A 25,443-nucleotide genomic window follows, 5' to 3' on the forward strand; every position below is an offset into this window, starting at 1 on the left:
TGGGAAGGTTTATGGGGTAAAGGGAGAAGAATAGCATTCAGTGAGGTGATCCTTTGGAGAGCTGATGAGCCAATCAGCCTCCTTTTGCACAGTAACAATTCAGTGAATATTTCATTCTGAGCCATCTGAGGAAATATCCGGGCAGGGTTTATAAAGAGGTCAGATTGAATGAGTGTCTCGGTGAGCACAAGTGAGACACAGGTACAGAGAGGTTTTGGGATGGATTAAATTATATTTTATACATTTGCATAGTCATCAACATTACAGCAGTTAAAACTGGGAGTGTAATTAAAGCAGCAAATAAATCTTAAACATTGATGCAGCTAAAGGGAATGCTGGGTAAAGATACCATAGTTAGTGTTTATTTTATTCCAGGTACACCAGTCAGGGAGCACATCCTTCCTGTATCTATCCTTTCGAGCTCTTGAAGATTTTTGTTCCTTTTGAAGTGTTTCATGTTTAGATACTCCAGAGAAGACAGCTTCAAGCTCCTCAATCTCTCCTGCCAGGGCAATGCTGCTGTTAGAATTCAATTCACTGGCGCATGTTACTGGCTGCTTCATGGACTGGAACTGGAAATTGACACTGAAAGGTTACTGTATAAAATATCTTCAATGGTATTGCCAGACGTGAGTGGTTTTAGGAAAATGACCTTGGCTTACAGGCATTGAGTGTCAGAGCACTTCCTGTTGTGGGACATCCTGTTTAGATTCAATCTATTGATAACTATTAGAACTGACTTGCACTGGCTCCGTCAAAGTGGTCAGAGCATTATGGCTGTCATCGAATCTGGTAACAAACTTCCTGTGGGTTAAAAATCGTAAATGATAGAGTAGGTACGAGGTCTGATGGCACTGTTGGAGTATTGCTGTTGTTGTTAATCGAATTAACTCAGCTGGAGTTGACTGAATTTATATTGTCTCTTTTTGAATCTCAGGATGTCTCTCTGGACAACAAGTCTTCAATAAACAGCAATGTGACAATGAGCAGGGATCATCTATTTTGATTTAAATTGGGATTATAGCACTGCTGCTTTATAGCACCAGGTACAAAGTTGGAGTCCAGCCTTGGTCAACAGCCTGCATGGAGTTTGCACATTCCTCTATGATTGTGCGGGGCCCCTCCAGGTGCTCTGGTTTCCTCCCACAGTTCAAACATTTGTGGGTTAGGAGGATCAGTTGTGCAAAATTGTCCACAGTGTCCAGGATTGTGCAGACTCGGTGGATCAGCCATAGGAAATGCAGTGTTACCAGGATGGAGTGCTCCAGGTGGGATGCTCTTTGGATGGTTGGTGGGGTTTGATGGGCCAATTCTCTCATGCCACACTGTCGGGATTCTATTCTATGATTGAGGATAAAGCAGGGTGTCCTTGGAGAAGGAGCATGTGGTATGTATCAATGCTCTCGATGCCTTTAGATTCAGGTGGGCATCACAGGGGCTACAGTGCTTTATCTCCACTGCTGCCCCCTCACCCCTAACTCTACTTTGATTTGGTCCCTTCCCACTCTGTCATTTGTAATGGTTTGCTTTGCCCGTAATGGACTTTGTTTGTAAACATTCAATTGGTTACACGGGTGGTTTACTGCTGGTGATTATATATTAACAAAACCCAAAATGGCGTAATGATGAACGTGGGAAGGTTGCTCAGCTGTGTGTGATAACACTTCTGGGTAGGAGAAATGGGGGGAAAAAGAACACTTCACAGCTCACAGGAGGAGAACTGAAAAGTAGTTAAATCAAACCAAAGGTTCAGACAGGGAGGGAATATTTCCCTGGAGTTTGAGTAACTGGAAAGTGATTGTGTCTGGGAATAGACAGGATTTTGATTTACAGGGCGTTCAAAATTTTTTAAAACTGTTAGTTTCATTTCTTTTCTTTTAGTTTTATTTATTGTGGAATAAATAGCTACAATATTTTAAAACCAAATTCACAAACCTTGTGTTAAAGACAAATGTTAAATAAAATCCATCAAACCGTCCCTCACTGAAAACTGATGTGGAGGTACAATCTCCTGGAGAATCCCTGCCCTGCTGACTTCTTCCTACCCGGGCTCCATGTCTATATACATACCTGGGAGATAGCAGCAGGAGGCCATTCGGCCTTTCTATCCTGCTCCAACATTCAATGGGAAACAGCTGACCATCCAGCTCAGTCTCCTCTTCCTGCTGTGTTCCAATCCCTTTTCATGACGTTACATCGAAGAACTATATCTAAGTCCTCCTTTGGCTTCACTGCCTTTTGCTCCAGTGATGTTGCTGTGTTACTGTGTGGGTGTAGGTAGGGGAAATGTGATGGTGCTGCCTCCTGGAGGATGCACTCAGTATCCCTCTTCATCCTGCAGTAACTTCAATTGGGTTTCAGCAACTAGAGATAGAACCCATTTCCGGGATATGGGCATCACTGACTCAGCCAGCATTTATTCCCCATCTCTCGTTACCCTTGAGAAGATAGTCGTGAGCTGCTGTCTTGCACCATTCACAGTCCATTTGGCGCAGATAGACCGACAATGCTGGGAGGGAGAGTGTTGCAGAATTTTAGCCGAGTGATTCCCCATCTTTGGTTCCTCAAATGCTGGTTAACTTTATCACGATCGGCACATGATGTTCAGATTTCAGTCTGCGAATTTTCACCATCTAGCACCCTGTATAAAGGAATATGTGCAGATTAGAAATTCAGAACAGACAATTCTAGTTTCTCTGGAATATCTTTTTCCCCTTTCTTCCCCCGAAGCTGTAACCCTCCAGCCCACTTCCACTCTCCCACCATTCTGACTCTACTAACCCCTAATGAACACCCTCCCCATTCTCATGGAATTTTTGATAAACAGATCTATGACACCACTTCCCGTCCCTGGTTATACTCTGCACCCTTTCTGGGTTCACTTCCTTTCCCTTCAGTTGCTGCAAGTCAATAATCTAACAGCAGAATGAAACAAAAGGAAACAGAAAGGGAGGTGGCAGATCCTGGACAGAAGAGGAACCTTCAGTCTGGGAGAATGGGCCACATCCTTCTTTGCTTCTCATTGGTCGATTCCAGTGTTATGACAAGTTGGGAATGTAACTTCGTCCCATGTGGGTGTGGTGACACTTTGACCCTCCAACAGATCATACTACAAGCAAATACGTTCCTCCTCCAGACAATCACAGTGTGAAATACTTTCCACTAGTCACCCCAAAGCACACGCTCCAAAACCCACCCACATTCTGTACGTGTGCAGGTTTCCCCACAGACGTGCGGTCCCTGCCTCAGAATTTGGGAGTTGCAGTCCTCATGCAGCCACTGGAGCCCTGTCTCTGGAACGTGAATGAAAAGTGTGGGATGGAGGATGTTGTGTATCGGATCCCCATTCAGACACGCGGGACATGTGAGCTGTCACTGGGATTTACTGAGACATCCGCTTAGACAACCTGATTTCTGACGTAAGGAACATAGATTCAGCCAATTGGGGGATAGGGAGGTTAATAAGGCACAGTAGGTTTTAAGCAGAGGTGGCTCAGTGGCTCGCACTGCTGCCTCACAGCGTCAGGGACCTTAGGCGACTGTGTGGAGTTTACACATTCTCCCCATGTTTGCATGGTTTCGTGCAGTTCTCCAGTTTCCTCACACAGTCCAAAGAGGTGCAGGTTAGGTGGATTGCCCATGCTAAATTGCTGACAGTGTCCATGCACATGCCGCTTAGACAATTAGCCATGGGAAATGCAAGTGGGTCTGAATGGGATGCTCATCACAGGTTGGTGTGGACTCGATGGATGAATACCCTGTTTCTGCACTGTAGGGATTCTATTCTATTCTCATGAGGAAGAATGTACTTGTCTGAATTTGTTGTGAATCTGTGGAATTCCCTTTTCAAAATGCGGTGGATGCCAGGACAATGAGTCAATTTAATGAAGAGATACAGATGTTGAATTTGCAATGAGTTGAAGGGTGAGAGAGAGCAGGCAGGAAAATCAAGCTGAGACCGAGGTGAGCTCAATCATCACCGTATTAAATGGTGGAGCTGGTTCGAAGGGCTGCATTACCTCTCCTGGGCCCAGGGCTTATCTTCTTACGGTAATAACTGGAAAGGTGAATCCAAAACTCACCATCTTCACCAAAGGAGGTTTTCGGAAAATGACACAGTCAGGTGGATTAGCATTCCAAGCTTAGATAGTGAGGAAGCATGTAGGAGATAATGATTTTGCAATTTTAAATTGAGGGGAGACGGTGATTTATGGTTTTAGATTGCGTCGTACATTCGCAGCGTCCAGAGTATGCTGTTGTGAATATCTATCCTGTACTTTATTTCAAAGCCAAGGTCACTGACAATGAAAACCAAAACACCCAGGTAACATCGCCTCACCTCGTAATCTGATAAAAGGCTTCTGAGAAGTCTGGTTGAACTTAGAATACAGATGGTAAGCTGGAAGATTAGATCCACTCCCAAGATCCAGTGCTTAAAACAAAAGGAGACGACAATAGGATGAGGCAGGAGTTGGCAAATGTAGACTGGAAACAAAGACTTTATGATGGGAAAGTTGACAGACAGTGCGAGAATATCAAAGCAATTTTTTGAAGTGCTCAGCAAAATTATATATCAGGGAAAAGGAAGGACTGTAGGAAAAGGAATAATCTGCCGTGGGTGGCTCAGGAAATAAGAGAGTCTATCAAACTGAAATAGAATGCACACAGATTGGCAAAGACCAAGGAGAAACTCGGAGATTAGAAAAACTTTAAAGATCAACAGAAAACTAGATGGGATTGGGGGAGAAAAGTGATGAGTAGCTATGCCCAGGGCCAGAATAGCAGTTTACACTGCTAGAGGGGAACCTATTGTGTGGGGAACATATGGCCTCTGTAATTGTTGAAGCACTTAACTGCTACCATAGAGATAATCCTGATCAAGTTAAAAATCACAGCACACTCCAAAAGCTTGTACTTCCAAATAAACCTGTTGGACTTTAACCTGGTGTTGTGTGATTTTTAAACTTTGTCCACCCCACCACCGGCTCCTCCGTATCAGAATCCTGATAGATCCCCCACTGAAACTGAAGTGCCTGTCACATACTTGAGGGAGTCACGGGGGTGTGGGGGGAGGGGTGTGTGGTTTAACCACAAAGTGCTGAACTGAACTAGACTTTCTAATTGCCGTTACCATGGAGATAATACTGAGAGACAGTCTCTATTCAAAGTCCCAAACCATAAAGGTATAAGAATGGGAGCTGTACATCGGACAGGCGGGGAGTTACCTGATGCTGCCTGAAGGTATTTTGCATGTACACTATCCATGTAACTGCCATGTTTCATCAATAAAGACTCAAAGAAGACCTCTCAGAGTTCTGTGCCTAGTTATTCCTATCCTGCAGGGTTCAGGAATATGAGGACACAGCAGTCAGTCTTCACAGCGGAGGATACGAAGAACATGGCAGTAATTGATAAGGAGACTGAGGAAGGTGAGGACCTAGATAATAACCATGATCGTGAAAGAGTTAGAACTGGATATGCTAATGGAGCTAAAGGTAGACAAGTCTCATTGCCCTGATGGAATACATCCCAGGATACCAGAGTTAGTGGGAGAAATAGTAGATGCACTTAGGAGTTGTAGAGTCCTACAGCAGAGTCAGGCCCTTTGGCCCAAACTGGCCCATGCCAACCAGAATGTTCATCCACGCGAACCCCATTTCCCTGCACTTGGCCCATCTGCTTCTGACCCTTTCCTCTCCATGTATTTGTCCAAATGTCTTTTACCTGTTGTGAGTGTTCCTGCCTGAACCACTTCCACTGCCAGCTCATTCCACCCTCTATGTAAAACTTTTGCCCCTCAGCTTCCCTTTTATTCTTTCTCCTCTAACCTTAAACTGATCCAATCAAGCCGTCCAATCCTTGAGTTCCTGGGAAAAAGACTGAGTGCATTCACCTTATCCATGCCTCTCATGGTCTTATACACTTCTAGAAAAGAAACCCCTCAGTTTCCTCTGCTCTAAACATAAAATCCTCGCTTGTCCAACTTCTCCCTATAACTCAGACCCCTGAGCACTGGCAACATCCTTGTAAATTGTTCTGCACTTTTTCCAGTTTAATAACTGAAACCTCCATTACATTCATCATATTTCCAGTGTTTCCCCGCGGGGCTGGAACCGACGTGACAATGCCAATGGATTACAATCCATGATCGAGAATGAACTCCTTTACAACAATCCCGTTTTCATAGTGTTTCCCACGGTGCAGGTATCCTTGTGTCTTTCTGGTTGCATGGTTCATTAAAGACTTGTCCTTCTACAAAGCAAAGTTGTGGCTTAATTGTTCCTGGGAAATGTGCCATGATTTTTCAGACTTTTAAAAACAAATGAAATCTCTCTCCACACTCACCACGCTGACATGGACTTGGCTGTGTCTCAGTTCTTTTGCAGTCACACTGACATTTGAAATATTCGCCCACGGACAGAATACACACCTTTCCTTCCAGATGAAAAGGCCAATGATATTCAGATCGGCACAGATCAAGTAACTATCAGATCTGAACATGAAGTTCAATTTGTATTTCTCATCCGGAAATCCACCCTTTCAGTACCATACAATAGAGGTCACAAGTTACCACTGTTAATACAGGATGGAAATCCATAAGACAATTGTAGTATTAAACTGTAGTTTCCTTGTTCCCCCAAAGCTTTAAACCTCAGTCTCACAGTTTCTCTCTTCTGTCAACTGAAATCCAAACCAAACACCCCACTCCTTTCCTCCACACCCAGTTCTCACACATTCTCTCTTCGAACTCAGTTTCCTAGCTCCTGATGAGAACCATCCTGCATACACTGCTTCCTGCACATTCTGGCCAAGACCCATCTTACTAAAATGAACCAAATTAGAATTCTAATTGCAGACCCATCCTTGTCCCTTTCCATAACAACCCTGAATCTTCACAAAAGAGTTCTTAAAACTTTCTGCAAAACGCTGCACCACTGATAGTCTGATCACATGTCAGGGTAGCAAGAAAGGGGTCATTCCCCTGGGTCCTGCTCCCAGAGGGATGAAGCTGCTAATGATAGATTAATCCCTCACACCCACAGCCTCCTTCCCAGGCACTGACCTATGCTGCACATAGTGCCACAATTGGCCAACGCTGTGCCCGTGCACTTGTCTCCCCTCCTACAGCACGTGCTCCCAATCATACAGGAGTCCGGGTGATTGACAGCAGCTGCTGCCCCATATATCAGAATCCCTACAGTATGGAAACAGGCCCTTCGGCCAAACAAGTCCATACCGACCCTGCAAATAGTAACTTACCCAGACCCATGCCCCCTAACTTATACTATGGGCAATTTAGAATGGCCAATTCACCTGTCCTGCACGTCTTTGGATTGTGGGAGGAAACCGGAGCACCCAGAGGAAACCCGCTCAAACACTGGGAGAATGCTCAAATTCCACACCGACAATCGCCTGTGGCCGGAATCGAACCCAGGTACCTGGTGCTGTGAGGCAGCAGTGCTAACCACTGAGCCGTCTCTATCGACGGGAGGGGGCAGGGCTGGAGGACTGGGATAACAGGATTGTAAACAATGAATGAATGTGGAGGACACTGGGGGATGGACAGGTCAGTGAGGGACAGGAGCAGTGCAGCAAACTGAGCAATGGGAGAGTCTGACAGGAGAGAAACTACAGGAAGGTTCTGTTTGGAGGCTCAGGCAGGGACAGCTGGGAGACAGAATGGCCTGGGGGCTTGGGCAGGTTTACTAATCAGCCTCTTCAAAGATGCTGTCACTCAACTCTAAACCCGATCCTCCTGGTCCAGGGGTAAGGACACTTACACTATTTCCTGGTGGGCAAGGGATACAGGGACTGCCTTTCAAAAAGGAACTCATCTGTGTTGGTGACATTAACAAGACTCAATACAGAGTCACTGACAAAATGTTGGCGTGCTTGAATTTCATCCAGAATATTAACACCTATAACTGGGCAATGCAGACCCCAATGTACAGAGTTAAATCCTGGATACGAATAACAGCTTTGTGCATGGGAAATCATATCTCATGAATTTGACTCAGTTTTTTTGAAGAAGTAACAAAGAGGATTGCTGAGGTCAGAGCATGGACATGATCTACACGGACTTCAGTAACGTGTTTAACAAGGTTCCTCATGGGAGACTGGTCAGCAAGGTTAGATCGCATGGAGTATAGAACTGGCCCGAAGGTAGAAGGCAGAGGGGGCTTTTCAGGATGGAGGCCTGTGACCAGTGGAGTGTCACAAGGATTGGTGCTGGATCCACTACTTTTCGTCATTTATATCCATAGTTTGGATGTGAACATAAGAGGTATTGTAAGTAAGTTTGCAGATAGTACCAAAATGGGAGGTGCAGTAGACAGTGAAAAAGATTACCTCAGAGTACAAGAGGATCTGGATCAGATGGGTGAATGGGCTGAGGAGTTCAGTTTAGAAAAATGCAAGCTGCTGCATTTTGGAAAAGCAAACTTTAGCAGGACTTATACAGTTAATAGTAAGTTCCTGGGGAGTGCTGCTAAACAGAGACCTTGGAGTGCGGGTTCATAGTTCCTTCACAGTAGAGTAGCAAGTAGATAGGATAGTGAAGGCCACAGTTGGTCTGCTTGTCTTTAATGGTCAGAGCATTGAGTAGAGGGGTTGGCAGATCATATTGCGGCTGTACAGGACATTGCAAAAGTTGCCAAATCAAAATTCCATAGAATTCTGTTCTCCTTCCTATCAGATGGATGTTATTAAACTTTAAAAGAGATCAGAAACGAATTATAGCATGTTGCCAGGGTTGGATAGGCTGTTTTCCCTGGTGCGTCAGAGGTTGAATGGTGACCTGAAAGAGATTTTTAAAATCAGGCTGGGCATGGATAGGGTAAATAGACAAGATATTTGCCCTGCAGTGGGGGAGTACAGAAATAGGGAACTGGGAGGGAGGGTAGGCAGATCGAGAGGGGTGGGACCGAAATGAATGGGGAAAGAGAGGGGGGATAGAGAGGGGTGGCACAGAGCCGGATCTGGACATAAAGTGGGAATAGAGGGGAGGGGAACAGGGGTTGCGACTGACAGAGAGGGCGAAGGGAACAGACCGGGGGGGGGGGGGGTGGGGGGGGTGGGGGGGGGGGGAGAGGGGAGGGGGAGGGGAACACGCCGACTGGGACAGGCCGACAGAGGGAGGGGGGACAACAGGCCGACAGAGGGAGGGGGACAGGCCAACGGGGGGGGGGGGGTAGGGGGAACAGGCCAGAGGGGAGGTACAGACAGAGCGGGGGGAGCAGATAGAGCGGGGAGAGACAGGGGGAGCAGACAGAGCGGGGGGAGATAGGGGAAACAGAGGGGGAAGATGGAGAGTTATTTTATAGATCTAAAACTCAACCCTGTTCCTGTTTTCTCCTCCTCACCTTAATTCCCTCTGAAGGGGTCAGAACAACTGCATAGTTCTTGGAAAGTAGAGTTTCAGGGAGATCAGGTGCTGAATGTGGCATTTGGGACACTACCATTGAATGAAATGTGCTGATCAATAAATGTACTCTGGTTCGATTCCACTGTCTGTGTGGTGTTTGCACATTCTCCCTGTGTGTCTGCGTGGGCTTCCTCTGGGTGCTCTTAATTTCCTCCCACAAATCCAAAGACATGCAGGTTAGCTGGATTAGCTTTGGATAATGGTAGGTTGCAGAGTTTGGGTGGAATGCTGTTCCGATGGTTGGTATGGTGTCATGGGGGGAAAGGCCTGCTTCCACACTGTAGGGATTCTGTCATTGAGTATAGGGATTAGGAGGGCACGTTGTGGCTGAGTAGGGCATTGGTGAGGTCAGTTTTAGAATACCGTATTCAATTGTGGTCTCCCTGATTTCAGAAAGATGTTACCAGAATAGGACTCAACCTCTTAATGACAAGTTCCTGGGAAGTGTTGACAGACAAACAGACTGTGCAGTGTGGGTTCATAGTTCCTTGAAAGTGGGGTTGAAGGTAGACAGGTCAGTGAAAGTGGTGTTTGCGATGCTAGCTGTTTTTGGGCAGTGCATTGAGGATAGGAGTTGGGAGATCATGTTTCGGTTGTACAGTTTATTGGCTCGGCCGCTTTTGGAATCCCCATACTGCTTTCAATTCCAGTCTCCCTGTTACAGGAAAGATGTTGGGAAACTTGCAAGAGTTCAGGAATGTTTTACTAGGGTGTTGCCAGCATTGGAACATTTGAACCATAGGGAGAGACTGAATAGGCTGAGGCTATTTCCCTGCAGCACTGGACACTTTAGGTGGCTTGATCGAACTTTATAAAATTATGAGGAGCAATGATAGGGTGACTAGTCATGGTTTCTTTTTTCCCAGGGTAGGGGAGACCAAACAAATGTGAATCTTTTTTCCAAGGTGGAACTGACAAATTCTAGAAGAGAGATGGCAAGGTTAAAGGATATGAAAACCGAACCAACTGAAGATGCTGTAAACCAGGAAGAGAAACAGAAGTTTCTGGAAAAGCTCAGCAGGTCTAGCAGCATCTGTGAAAAGAAATTAGAGTTAACGTATCTGAGGAAGGGTGACCAGACCCGAAACTTGAACTGATTTTTCTTCACAGATGCTGCATGACCTGCTGAGAATTTCTAACATCTGTGCAAGTTTAAAGGGAGTTGTTTGGAGTATATACCTGAGAGGAACTTTATAAAGTGCGAGTGAGACCACATCTGGGGTAATGACAGAAGGTTTGGTCCCTTTATTTAAGGAAATACATCATTCCATCAGAGGCATTTCACAGAAAATTGACTGGGATGAACCCTGGTTTGCAGGGATTATCTTTTAAGAAAAGGCTGAAGACGTTGAGACTCTACTCACTGGATTTGGGAAGAATGAGAGGTGATTTCATTGTAACATGTAGGATTCTTAAGGAGTTTGACAGGGTAAATACTGAGAGGATGTTTCCCATCATGAGGGAGTCTGGAACCAGATTCTGGGTCAGTCACGGAATCACGGGTTCTGTTTTGGATTCATCAAGTTTAAGGCAACACCGACACAGGTCAGGGGTTTCAGTAGCAATGGAGCTGGGGTGAGGTGGAGACAAGCAACATTTAAGAGATTGGAATTCCTGGTGTTTGTGATTGTGTAGATGTCTGATCAGAAGGTCAGCTTGGGGTCAGATACAAGCGCAATATTGTCAAGACTGTGGTTCTGCCTCAGATAGTTCCCAGGGAGAGGCAGGGGCTCAGCAGTAAGGGAAAGTAATTTGTAATAGCAACTGAAGGCAATGGGTTTAACCATTGCAACGTTCCACTGCAGGAAATTGCAGCCAATCGCGTAGTGGGAGTGCGATGAGCAGTTTGATAACTGAGTGATTGGGGGGGGGGGGGGGGGGGATGATGGAGAGGGAGAGCTGGGCATTGTCAGTGTACATGTGAAACCTAACACGGTGCTTTTGGACAATGTCACCTCCTGGCAGTATGTAGGTGAGAAACAGGAGGGACCAAGGAGAGATCCTTAAGGGACACCAAATACAAGGAATTCAGAAAGGAAAGGGAGAGTTGGGATGGAGCAGGTTTTTGCAACAACAGTGGGGTCAAATATTAGTTTGTAGCAGAATGGGAGAGAAGGACATAACCAGAAAAGACAGACAGATAGAACAAGGAACAATATCTGTGAATTGGGGAGGGGGGGTGATGAGGAGGAGGAGCAGCCCAACTCCAAAAGCACTATTCCTCCATCAGTGACATCACCCAACTCCACCCTCGTCTCGGCTCATTTACTGAAATACTCGTCCATCCCTGTGTTATCTCCAGACTTCATTATCCAAACTCACTCCTGGCCAGCCTCCCACATTCAACTTACATGCAATCTCAAGAGTACTGCCCAAGTGCTCACTTGTACTAAAACTTGTTGATCCATCAAAAGGCTCCTATTAACAAGCAACAATTTAAAATTCTCACCCTTGATGTAATTCCTGGCTGTGAACATCCCTGTCGCCCTGCACCACACAACCTGTGAGATCCCGACAACTCATTTTCTTTCAGACTCCCAACGATGTGTTTATTCATTGCTTCACCTGTCTGGCTGTTTCTACTGTTGCCAAGGCAACACGGTCTGGAATTCCAACCCTAACCCCCTCAGACCTGCTTTCCTCCTTTAAAGGTATTCCTGAAAACCTGCTTATTTGGCAATTCTTTTGATCATCTGACCTAATATCCCCATCTGTGGCCTTATGTCAGAAGTTCTCAATAGTATTTATGTGGAATTATAAACACGATAAAAAAAAACAAACCGCTGTTGATTTGCACACATATTGTCAACTCTTCACTGTCGCTGAGTGAATAATCTATAACAGCTCTTACCCAAACACATTGTGGGAGCACCCTCACCACACGAACTGCAGCTGTCCAAGGAAGTCAAACATCACCTTCTCCACAGGCAATGGGGCTTTGGCACTGATCACTGGTGTCTGTGGAGGGAGAAACACACAGTTGATATTTCAGGGAGTGCAAAATGCATTATAGGGAGGGAAAATGGTGCAGAATTCAGGATTTTCAAATTTGTGTTTTACAATGTGTACTAAGTTCTGTATAACCTCTCATCCCATACCATGAAAATTTCCTCCACTCCCTGGTCAATATGTCTTTCCTTCACCCTGCCCTGCACCTTCACACATTTCCAATGCCTTGGGTACAACAACACTCTGCTGTCACGTGGTTAAGTATTTTCCCGCCCCTTATTCACTCCGATTGGTTGAAGGACCAACTAGCTCCTCTAAGCCCCCTTTCCCCCACTCTTATTGGTCCTGCGCTGACATCAATAATCCGAGGCCCATTGTGGGCTGGAGCATGCTCAGTGCCTCCTGCTTTTGCTGTTGTTCATCAGGTGTGAGAGAGAGAGGGCTCATCCCTGTTTCTCCCGATGTCAGACAATAACAACAACTACCTGCATTGTATGGAGCCTTTCACACTGACAAATCTCCTCAAATGCTTCATGAATGATGGAAACGTTGATTGAAGAGAACGATTTTTAGATACATCTTTAAGGCGGAGAGAGGGAGTTAGGGAGGATATTCCAAAGGTTTGTGTCCTCGGCAGCTCCAATCGTGGAGTGATATAGGCGGGCAACAGCTTACAGTGGAGACAGTTAGTGGCTAACCATAAGTCAACAACCTCATGTCGTTGCCCACTACCCCACACACCAGGCCTTGTTCTCACAGCCTGCCATGACAAACTGCCTATGGTTAGCCACGAACAGTCTCTATTAACAGCTAATCACCCTTCCCCAGCCAGATCGTTATCCACTCCTTTACCCAGATCGTTATCCACTCCTTTACCCAGATCGTTCTTCTCACTCTATCCCCACCTATCCTTTACTCCTTTTATCCTCCCTCCCACACGAACTTCGGCACATAAACTGACTTTTTTTCTCAGTAACATCTGTCTCCTGAGGAAGGGACACTGGGTCTGAAACTTTAACTCTGATTTTTCATCACAGATGCTGCCAGACCTGCTGAGCTTTTCCAGAACCTCCTGGTTGTTGTTTCTGATTTACATCTTCCGCAGTTCTTTTAGTTTTAATTTACCAGGAGCTTGTAATTCAGGTCCACCAGCCTCTGTCCCAGTCTCTGCTGTCTCTCCCAACCCCAAACAGTGACACTGCACCTGCACAGCTCATGGACAGGTGTTGGCTTGCTGGCCACACCCCTCATTCAATCCCATTGGCTGTAGGACCACACAGACTCTCCTCCCATTGGTCTGGAGCTGCCGTCAATCAGCCGGGCCCCATTGTGATGAGAGTGGAGGGCTCATCCCTCTCTCTGCCCTGGGATGAGCTTCATCATTCACAGTGAATGGGGCAGTATCACAGAGCACAGGGCCTGGGGCCTATTCAGCCCACTTGGGGCTGTACTCTCTCCCACGGGACATGCTGCAAATCTGTCCCAAGTCCCCTCCCATGTGCCCATAGCCCCCAAATCTTTCCTTAAAAAGTAAAATTCTAAGTCTGTTTCAGAATACCTGCTGAATCTGTGTCGTTCAGACTGTTCCAGATGCTCAAAAGTTACTGAGTAAAATAGTGTTCACATTTTCACCTTGTATTATTTGCCAATTACTTGAAAATAGTTACTAAAAATTGTGACAGTGTTAACAATTCCTCTCTCTCTCTCTGCAAATTCAAGACCTTGGAACCAAATCTGCACCAGATCGAAATCACTGCTTCACCTTCTCAGCTCCAAGAATAATTATCTGTGCTTCAGCTAGCTCTCCACAAAATAGAGGAATGCATCTTAATTTATTAAGATCAAAGAAACAGACCTTCGGTCCAATTCGTCCATGCCAACAAGGAATCCTAAACTAATGGATTCCCATTTACCATCTATTGGCCTGCATCCATCAAAACCCTTCCTATTCATGTACCCAATTGGAAGCCTTTTAAATGTTGTGATTTTATCAGCCTCCACTACTTCATCTCGTAGCCCCTCCCATATACACACCACACTCAGCTTGAAAACGTTGCCATTTAGATCCCTCTTAAATGTTTCCCCTCTCAACTTAAACCCAGGTGCTCTAGTTTTGGACCCACCTAACCTGAGGAAATAGGAGCCAGCTGTTCACCTTATTCACACCCCTCGTGATTTTATAAATCTCCATGAAGTCACCTCTCAGTCTTTGACTCTCCAGAGAAAATAGCCCCAGCCTATTCAGCCTCTCCCTGTAGCCCAAATCCTCCAATCCTGACAATGTTTTTGTAAATCTTGTCCAAACCTTTAAGTTTCACAACATCCTTCCCAGAACAGAGTAATTCAAACTGAAAACAGAATTCCAGAAGTGGCTTAATCAACGTCCTGTCCAGCCACAATATGGTGCCCCAGCTTCTGTATTCAATGCATTGACCAATAACCCACCAACCCACGCTCCACACCCTTGACACAACCTTGCCGCCATGGGAGATGTAAAACATGCGGCCACATCTCCCTCTGACCTCTGTCCAAGATCTTTTCACATCAGGCAGAGATTTGCCTGCACACCCCAAAACCTCATATACTGCATCTAGACACTATGGGAAATTTAACATGGTTCATCCAACTAACCTACACATCTTTGGACTGTGGGAGCAAACTGGAACACCGGAAAGAAACCCTTACAGACACTGGGGAGAATGGGCCAACTCCAACACAGACAGTTACCCAAGGCTGGAATCAAACCCAGGTCCCTGGTGCTGAGGCAGCAGCGCTCACCACTAAGCCACAATACTGTGGGATCTTTGGTGCTGATGCGCTGCCCCACTGATACCTCAGTCACTCACCCTGCCTCATGTCATAAGAGGCAGTGATGACGGAGTGAAATTATCGCTCGACAGTTAATCCAGAGACCCAGATAACGTTCTGGGGACCCGGATTTGAATCCCATCACGGCAGAGTTTGAAACATGAATTCAATAAATATCTGGAAAACATAATCTAGTGACGACAAGGAATCCATTGTCAATTGTTGGGAAAAACCAATGTGGTTCACTCATGACCTTTAGGGAAGGAAAATGCCATCCTTACCTGGTCTGGTCTGCATGGGCCTCCAGACCTATAGCAACGTGGTTGACTCTTAACTGCCCTCTGGGTAAACACAGCAATAAATGCTGGCCGAGCCAGTGACAGCCTCATCCTGTGAAAGAATAAAGAAAACAGGTTAGGTTTTGTCCCTTCTCTAGGAGGTACATCCTACAAACTGAATCTGAAGTGTTCTCGTACACACTGAAGAAATACCTTTCCATCTTGCCCTTAACACTACAGCAGTCCGAGGCCATCTTAGTAAAGTTAAAACCCCTTATCATTGCAACTACATTATTCTTACAGATAACTGAGGTCTCCTGGTAAAATTGTGTCTCAATTCCTCGCTGACTATTGGGAGAGAGTCTATAATACCATCCCAGTAAGATGGTCATCACTTTCGTATTTCTCAGGACCAAGGAAATAACTTGCCTGGATGTACTCCCAGGAATATGCTCCGGAAGCCCAGCCATAATGTTATCCATAATCAAAAACACCTCTCTCCCTGCTCTGTTGGCCCCTTTCTATCCAGCATCTATACCCTGGAACATTAAGCTGCTAATCCTATCCATCCCTGAGTGATGCCTCTGTGATTGCTATAATATCCCAGTCACATGTTCAAAACCATACCCTGAGCCCACCTGCCTGACCTTTCAGGTCTCTTGCACTGAAATAAATGCAGTGCAACTGGTCCGTCCCACCTCATTCTGTGACTTGCTCTTGCCTGCCTTGACAGTCCGACTGGTGAACAGTACCAGCCTCAGACTCACCTCTTTTCTCACTATCTCTTTAGGATTACCCCGACTCCCTCACTGGTTTAATGCATCCCGAGTGGCACTAGCAAATCTCCCTGCTCGTCAGCACCCCATGCTTTCCCCTTCCTGTGCCATTGGTACCAATGTACAATGTCCTCCCACTGGTTATTTTCCCTTTTGAGAATATTCTGCTCCCTCAGAGACATCCTTGACACTGGCACCAGGGCAGCACCACCCCATTCTGATGTCTCACTGTCAGCTGCAGAAACAGCAGACTGTGCCCCTGACTGGAGAGTCCCCGATCACCATCGATCGTGTGGAACTGGATATACCTCACATTATGTTAGAAGCCAGTCTCAGTACCAGTAACTTGACTGTCAGTGCAACATTCCCCTGAAAGTCTATTACCAACTACATTTTCCAAAACAGTATACTTGTCTGAGATAGGGATAGCCACCGGAGACTCCTGCAGTACCGACCTACCCCTCCTCGCTTTCCTGGCGGTAACCCACCTACCTGACTGTATCTGCAGTATCCTGCATTCCTGAGACTGCCACCTATCACCCCCCCGGCTCCTGTCAATTCCTCACTGCCTTTAATCACTCCTCCACCAATCCATCCATTCCAACAGGATTTGCAATCTCACTTCCTGCAGACATAATCATCAGGATCATTGAAACTCTCCCTAATCTCCCACATCCGACAGGAACAGCACACCACTCTACAACAGGCCATCTCTCCGCCTTAACAATCTACAGACCAAGACAAAGGCACAGTCTTACTGCTCGAAAAATACTGCCCGTGAATAAATTAATGCTTACGGTTCATATCTTAAACATTTAATCAAGAGACCGTAAGACATTAAAAAGAAATCCTCACGTGACTCACTATTGTAGATTGAATAAAATAAAACGGACTAAGATTGATATTTGAAGAGACTGAAACTCACTGAGCTGATCCCCGGCTCTGAGTACTTCCAAGAATGAGGTCTCTCTGAGGGCAGCAGTGAAATGTCACTGTTTCTCTTCTCTGCACACTCCATTTTCCAGAGAGGTTTTTAACTTCAGAGCAAGTCAGCTCAGAGAGGTCACTGCTTGGTTTTATTCACTGGGGGTTGCCTTTGCTGCCCAGAGCAGTATTTATTGGCCACCTTTACTTGTCTTGGAGAAAGTGGTGGTTAACCCCCTCCCTGAAATGCTGCAGTCCATGTACACCACAGTGATGTTTGGACAACAATCCCCCTCTAGCCCCACAACCCTCCCTGTCTCTGTAATCCCCCTCCGGCTTCAGAAATTACATGTCCGTGGCATAAGATTTTTATTTGGATTCATTTTTGTTTAATAAACCCCCCCCCCCGAAAAAGTGAAATACTTCGCCCCCAAACAAATTTCTGTTGAATGACCTTTTGGAGAGGCTGACACATGGACGTTGCAGTATTTTATCTCACATTGTACACGTAGAATGATGGAACTTTCTTTTAAACATTGTTAAATAGGGAGGCAATGGCTTAATGGTATTCCTGCCAGATGAGTGATATGTGCAATGTTCCGAGTATTAGGGATAGAATCCCAACATGGCTGATGGTGGCATCAGAATTCAATACAATCTAGAATGAAAAGGCGAATGATGACCATGAAACTATTGTCAATTGTTAGAAACCCATCTGGTTCACTAATGTCCTCACCTGGTCTGGCCTACATGTGACTCCAGACCCACAGCAATGTGGTCAACTCTCAACTGCCCTCAGGAAAAATACTTTAAAAACTATTAACAAATACTCCGCAGGTATCACTTAAAAACTGGCTGTTCCCATTGGGACCATGTGAATTTCTGAACGGCCTGAACTAAAACGGAGTTTCAGCTTCACCTTCTCCCTGTCTCACATCAGTCTGTTTACACCCAACTCCAAAACACTCTCATTGAGCCAAGCAGCCCTCATAGTGCAGCCCTGTCATTTTCATTGTCTGTCATACCTACACTGCCCTCAGCCTCCTGTACTGTTCCAATGCATCTCAATGGGAGCTCAGGGAAAGCACCTCATCTTTCAATTCAGCCCTTTGTAACCCCAGAGTCAACATGGACCTCAGCAGTTTCTGGATGAACAGAGAGTTGTCAGAAGCTGGAACATTCCACATGAAAAAGTACTGGAATTTGAGTCCAAAAGGATTTTTAATGGGAAGTTTACAGGTAATTAAAAATATGAAGTTTACAGGTTAACATCACGAAGTGGGTGATTGGGTCTAAATCTGAGAGTTCTTACAAAGAGACGAGGTGTAATTTGGATAAATCTGTGCTCCCTCTCAGGCTTATATCTCCTTCCTCAGCTGTAGGGCCCAGAACAGAGCACATACCCAAAGGGTGATCAAACCACGAATTTGTACACCTTTCTGCTTAACAAAAATATTGGAGATATATTCCCACAAACAGAACAGAGAAACCTTTCTCCTTCCACAGTTAAATGCCAATAACATTCAGATCCTGATGACTCCATTGACTGTAAAAACTTGCTTTTGAGATCCCCGCCTCAATCATTCTGATTTAATATCCTATGAAATGAATTCACAAAACAAAACTCAGTCAGTACAGGAAGAATATAAAGACATACTTTTTTCTTGGTATGTGCTTGATGTGTAAATGCCTCTTTTCAAGTTGCACGCCCCCCCGCCACCCTAGGAAGGGGACATGCACATGCGCCTCACTGTACCTTACCCCCAATAAAAATGGCGGCCATATCCCAGGACCTTTCACCGCCTGAGGGCCGCAGCCATTTTCCCATCTGCTGCAAACGGGGGATTAAGAGTTTCTAGTTCAGACTTACAAACCGCACAGAGTGTAATTAAAACTTTCCAGTCTAAAGTGACTCATTATCTCCGTCTCCAAGGCCACTCTCCCCTTCCCTGTTTGCGTCTCCCACATTCACCAATGGCCGTGTCACGTGGCACTGCATCGGCTGAGTTACTGGTGACGTGTCATCCCACTGGCCACGCCCCTCATTCACTCCCATTGTTTGGATGACCAACTAGTTCCACTTGGTCCACCAGTCCCACCACCTTTTCCTATTGGTCCGAAGCTTCCATCAATCAGCTGGACCCCATTGTGAGGTCAGTGGTGGGATCCTCCCCCTGTCTGAATCAAACCCAGAAGGTGTATGGATGGGGTCAATCAGGAACAATGAGCAGAAGGTGCTGGGAAAGCTCAGCAGGTCTGGCAGCATCTGGGAACAGAAATCTGTGCAGTGGCCCTTCCTCAGATCCGATGGAAGCTGGGAAAATTAGAATTCTGACGCCGTGGAAACAGGCCATTTGGCCCAAAAGGTCCACAGCGTCCCTCTGAAGGGTATCCGACCCAGACCCATTCACCTACCATATTACTGTATATTTCTCCTGACTAATGCACCTAACCTACACATCCCTAAGCATTATGGGAAATTTAGCTTGGCCAATTCAACTAACCTGCAGATCTTTGTACTGCAGGAGATAGGGGTTAAAGAGTAAATAATAGGCAGGGACAGAACCCAAAGAGAGACCAGAACATTTGGAAAGACAAAGGAGTGGATTACCATCTGGCTGGGGGGGGGGGGGGGGGGGGGGTGCATAGCTGTTAATGGAGGGGACAGGAACCTGTGTCTGGCAGCATCTCAGTGGAGGTGGCGGAAATGGCGACTGATGATATACGTTCTGCTGCAAAGACAGACCCCGAGCTTCCAGCTGCCTGCCACTTTAACACACGAGCCTGTTCCCTGGCCAACATCTCTATCTCACGCTTACTGCAGTGTTCCAGTGAGGCCAGAACGTACCAAATGGCCCCGTATTACAAGGACTGTAATTTCCCCTTCCATGTGGTCAATACCATCCACTATATCTCCTCCACTTCCCGCACCTCTGTCTTTGAAACCCACACCTCCAACTGCAACAAGGAAAGAACTCTCCCCCTCAAGTCCTTACCTTCCACCCAGATACAACACATCATCCTCTGTCATTTCCACCACCTACAATCAGACCGCACCACCAGATTCTTAAGGGGTTTGACAGAATAAATACTGATGTGTCTGAGGGTAAATACTGAGAGGGGAGTCTGAAACCAGATTCTCAGCCAGTCACAGAATCAAGGGTTCTGCTTTGGATTCGTCAAGTTTAAAGGTAACACAGACATGGGTAAGGGGTTTCAGTAGCAATGGAGCAAGGGTGAAGAGGAGATAAGCAACGGTTTAGAGATTGGAATTCCTGATGTTTGGGATTGTGTAGATGTCTAATCAGAAGGTCAGCTTCGCGTCAGATATAACAGCAGTATTGTGAAGAGTCTAGTTCTACTGCATAGTTCCCAGTGAGACGGAGAGGCTCAGCAGTTAGGGAAAGGAAAGGCAATGGGTTTAACCGTGACAATGTTTCATTGGAGGAAACTGCACATAATCGAGTAGTGGGAATGTGGTAAGCAGTTTGATAACTGAGTAACAGTGGAGTAATGGAGAGGGATGATGGGGAGGAAGAGTTGGGCATCGTCAGTGTACATGTGAATCCCAACACGGTGCTTTTGCACAATGTCACCTCCTGACAGTATGTAGGTGAGATACAGGAGGGGCCAAGGATAGATCCATGAGGGACACCAAATGCAAGGAATTCAGAAAGGAAAGGGAGAGTGGAGATGGAGCAGGATTTTCCAACAACCGTGAGGTCAAATGTCAGTTTTTCACAGAATGGGAGAGAAGGACCATAACCAGAAAAGACAGAACAAGGAACAATGTCTGTGAATCGGTGAGGGGGACTGATGAGGTGGAGGAGAAAAGAGAGTTGGAAAGTCTATGGTTTAGTGAGATTAGGGTAAAGGGTCAAGGTGAGCTCTGATAAGGCTTGACATGAGATGAGATTGGAGAAAGATGTAGGTTTGGACAAAAACCAGGAACACCACGTGAGGCAGTTTGGCTCAGTGGGCTAGTGGGAGGGAGGGAAGCAGCAGATCGGATTATCTCAGTCTTAGTGACAGAGAAACTCCATGTGCTCCAAACTCTTGTTGTTGGAGAGAAGGATGGAGGAGACAGAATGATGGACAGTGTTTCACAAAGGAACAAAACCTGGGTAAGTGATATTTAAAATGAGTGAACAAACCTGATGTATTTAGGTTTTATCGAGAATATTAAAACAAACGACTGAAATCCTGGTTCGAATCCCATCTTGGCAGATGGTGGAGTCTGAATTCAAGAAAAAAAAAACTGGAATTAGGAATCTCCTGATCTCCATGGAAACATTGTCAATGGCAGAAAAAACCCTGCCAACCTGACAGTGGCCCAGCCAGCTACTCACTGTATTAATCACTGCAAAGTCTCAACACAGGAATGAAACTGGATGGACCACTCGGCATCTAAGAAGGCACCATTTAATACAACCACAGAATCAGCCCTCTCGATGGTGCAATGTCCTCCAGACTAACATCTGGATTTTGGGGCCAAAATGTGCAGAGCTGTCTCACAGACCAATCAAGGAACAGCCTGACATACTCATACTCATGAAATCAACCCTTACAGACAATGACCAGACACCACCATCACCATCATCATCATCATCCCTAGATATTGAGATTGTGGTGATGGAAAAGCACAACAGGTTAGTCAGCATCCGAGGAGAAGGAGAATCGATGTTTCGAGACTAAGCCCTTCATCAGCCTGACCTGCTGTGCTTTTCCAGCACCAGACTCTTGACTCTGATCTCCAGCATCTGCAGTCTTCACTTTCTCCTGAAATCTCTGGATATGTCCTGCCCCACCAGCAGGACAGACCAAGCAGATGTCGTGGCATAAGACAGGGAGGATTTGCCCTTGCAGTACTCAGTATTGACTCCGGACACCAGGAAATCTCATGGCTCCTGCTGATTACCACGTACTGTCCTCCGTTGGCTGATGGATCACTTCTCCTTCATGTTGAGCAACATTTGAAGGAAGCACTGAGGAAGTAAAATGGTGTCAAACGTACTCTGGGTACAGGATTTCAATGTCCACAATCGAGACTAACTCTGCAACAGAATTACTGACTGAGCTGGCCAGGTCCGGAAGGACATAGCTGCTCAACTGAGTCTGCAGCGGGTGGTGAGGGAACCAACAAGAGTGTAAAACATACTTGATCTCATTGTTATGAATTGACCAGCTGCAGATACATCTGGCCATGACAGTATCGGTAAGAGCGACCATCACACATTCCTTTTGGAGACACAAGTCTTGCCTTAAAGTTGAGAAAAACCTCCATTGTGTTGAGTGACACTATCACTGTTCTAAATGGGACAGATTTTGAAGAGATGTAGGATCTCAAACTGGGTATCTCTAAGGCACATCAACAGCAGCAGAACTGTACTCCAGCACAATCTGTAATCTGATGCGTTTGTAAGTCTGGCACTCGCCCGTCACAATGGACAGTAAAGGAGGGCCTGCCAAGAGCAGTACCAGGCAGACCTAAAAATGAATTGCCAACCTGGACCTAAAAATGAAGTGCCAACCTGGTGAAGCTACCAAACAGGACCATCTGCATTTCAAACAGCATCAGCAGCAAGCAACAGATCTAAACGATCCCACAACCAATGGAACAGATCGGAGCTCTGCCGTTCTGCCACACCCAGTTGTGAACGGTAATGGACAATTAAACAACTCACTGGAGGAAACATCAGATATCCCCACCCTTACTGATGGAGGGGCCTCACACATCCATGCACCAGATAAGATGACAGCATTTGCAGCAATCTTCAGCCAGAAGTGCAAAGTGGGATGATCTATCTCAGCCTTCTCCAGTGGTTTCTAACATCACAGATGTGAGTTTTAAGCCAGTTCGATTGAGTTTGAATAACATCAAGAAATGGTTCAGTAGTGCAAAGGCTACGGGCCCTGCCAACATTCTGGCAATAACACCGATAGCTTGTGCTCCAGAACTTGCCACCCACCAAGTCACGTACCGCTCCTGCACTAGCATCTACCAACAATGTGAAACATTGCCCAGGGATGTTCAACACAAAAACACAGGGCAATCCAACCCAGCCAATTTCCCTCTCTCAGTCCACACTCGATCAGCAGTAAAATGATGGAAAATGTCATCAACAGGACTACCAAGCAGCAGCTGCTCAGCAACAGCCAGCTGAGTGACACTCATTTTAGGCTCCACCAGGGCCACTCAGCTCCCGATTGTGTTACCGCCCTGATTCAGAACCTGACAACTAACTGAATCCCAGAGGTGAGGTGAGGGCGACAGCCCAGTCCCACTCCAAGATCACTATTTCTAGCTGATTCTACCTTTGTCTCAGCTCATTTACTAAAACTCTTATCCATCGTGTATTATCTCCAGACTTCATTATCCAAACACACTCCTGGCCAGCTTCCCACATTCAACCTCCTTGTAATCTCAAGAAAATCTAAATCTCTGCTGCCCAAGTACTCCCTCGTACCAAAACTTGTTGATCCATCAAAAGGTCCTATTCATAATCAACAACATACAGCCACAGAGATGTACAACATGGAAACAGACCCTTCAATCCAACCCGTCCATGCGACCAGATATTCCAACCCAATCTAGTCTCACCTGCCAGCATCTGGCTGGCACACATCCCTCAATTTAAAATTCTCACCCTTGATTTAATTCCTGATTGTGATCATCCCTAGCTCGCTGCATCACACAACCTTTGAGACCTCGACAACTCATTCTGTTTGAGACTCCCAATGATCTGTTAATTCATTACTTCACCTGTGTGGCTGCTTTTACAGTTGCCAAAGCAACAAGGTCTGAAATTCGCAGCCAAAACCTCAGGTCTGCTTTCCTCCTTTAAGACATTCCTCAAAACCTGCTTATTTGGCAATGCTTTTGGTCACCTGACCTAATATCCCCATCTCTGGCCTGATGTTGAAAATTCTCAATAATATTTTTGTGGAATTATAAGCATGATAATAAAAATACAAACTGTTGTTGATTTGGACATTATCTTCAGATCTTTCCTGTTGCTGAATGAATACTCTGTAATGTCTCTTACCCAACTACATTGTGGGAGCACCTTCACCACACAAACTGCAGCTGTACAAGAAAGTCAAACATCACCCTCTCCACAGGCAACAGGGCTTTGGCATTAATCACTGGTATCTGTGGAAGGAGAAACACAGTTGATGTTTCAGGGAGTGCAAAACTGATTACAGGGAATGAAAATGGTGCAGAATTTGATAGTCAGAAATGGAAGGAAAATACAGTTGCTTATTGGAAAAAGGAATTCTTGACTGTTAAAGATTTTCCAGAAAATATTGATAAGCAGCACATGGTCAGGGGCTGGGCGGCAGTGAAAAATTAACTTACAAAAATGTCTGTAAAAATAATAGCAAAATACCAAACAGACCAAAAATACACCCATTATTCGAGATTGAGGAAGCTAGATATTGACAAAGTGGTCATGAGGGAGCCCAGAGATGAAGCAGAGCAGTATAAGCTGTTATGATCCCACAGTCACAGAGATGTATAGCACCGACACAGACCCTTCGGTCTAACTCATCCTTGCCAAACAGGAATCCGAACCTAGTCTATTCCCATTTGCCAACACTTGGCCCATATCCCTGTAAACGCTTCCTAATCATATCATGTGTCCATTGAGATGCCTTTAATATGTTTTAATTGTACTAGCCTCCACCACTTCCTCTGGCATCTCATTCCACCCACTGCATGAAAGGCCCCTTTAAAATTTTATCTGTTCACCCTAAAGCAATGCTCTCTACTTCTGGACACCACCACTCCAGGGAAAACACCTTGTTCATTTACTCTGTTCATGCTCCTCATGATTGTATAAACCTCCATAACATCACCGCTCAGCCTATGGCACTCCAGGGAAAACAGCCCCAGCCTTTTATGCCTCACCCTGTAGCTCAAATCCTCCAACCCTAACAACATCCTTGTAAGTCTTTTTTGAAACCTTTCAAGTTTCACAGCACCCTTCTGATAGGAGGCAGGCCAGAACTGCACACAATATTCCAAAAGTGGCCTAACGAATGTCCTGTACAGCAACATGACCTCCCACATCCTATACTCAATACTCTAACCAATAGAGGAAAATATACTGAACACCTTCTTCATCATCCTATCTACCTGCAACTTGACTTGCAAGGACTATGAACCTGCAGTCCAAGGTCTCTTTATTCTGCAAACATCTCCAGGACCTTGCCATTCAGTGTACAAGTCCTGCCCTGATTTGCTTTTCCAAACTGCAGCACCTAACATTTATCTAAATTA

At 45.7% G+C, this 25,443-nt stretch overlaps 1 long non-coding RNA gene across 2 annotated transcripts in view; it reads right to left on the reverse strand.

The window, feature by feature from the left end:
• Window positions 1–220: 220 nt before the first annotated feature.
• LOC140487188 (uncharacterized) overlaps window positions 221–25,443 on the reverse strand; it is a 39,561-nt gene continuing 14,338 nt past the window's right edge. The window contains exons 5-10 of one of the 2 annotated variants that reach the window (XR_011962730.1): window positions 24,206–24,312; window positions 21,314–21,396; window positions 15,463–15,571; window positions 12,276–12,382; window positions 4,340–4,432; window positions 221–2,641 (exon numbers count right to left, since the gene is read on the reverse strand). This is a non-coding gene — a long non-coding RNA (uncharacterized lncRNA). The remainder of the gene's footprint in view (window positions 2,642–4,339; window positions 4,433–12,275; window positions 12,383–15,462; window positions 15,572–21,313; window positions 21,397–24,205; window positions 24,313–25,443) is intronic. The other variant, XR_011962731.1, reaches the window with a different exon arrangement.

Source organism: Chiloscyllium punctatum, chromosome 16 (genome assembly GCF_047496795.1).
Source record: "Chiloscyllium punctatum isolate Juve2018m chromosome 16, sChiPun1.3, whole genome shotgun sequence".
Taxonomy (NCBI): domain Eukaryota; kingdom Metazoa; phylum Chordata; class Chondrichthyes; order Orectolobiformes; family Hemiscylliidae; genus Chiloscyllium; species Chiloscyllium punctatum.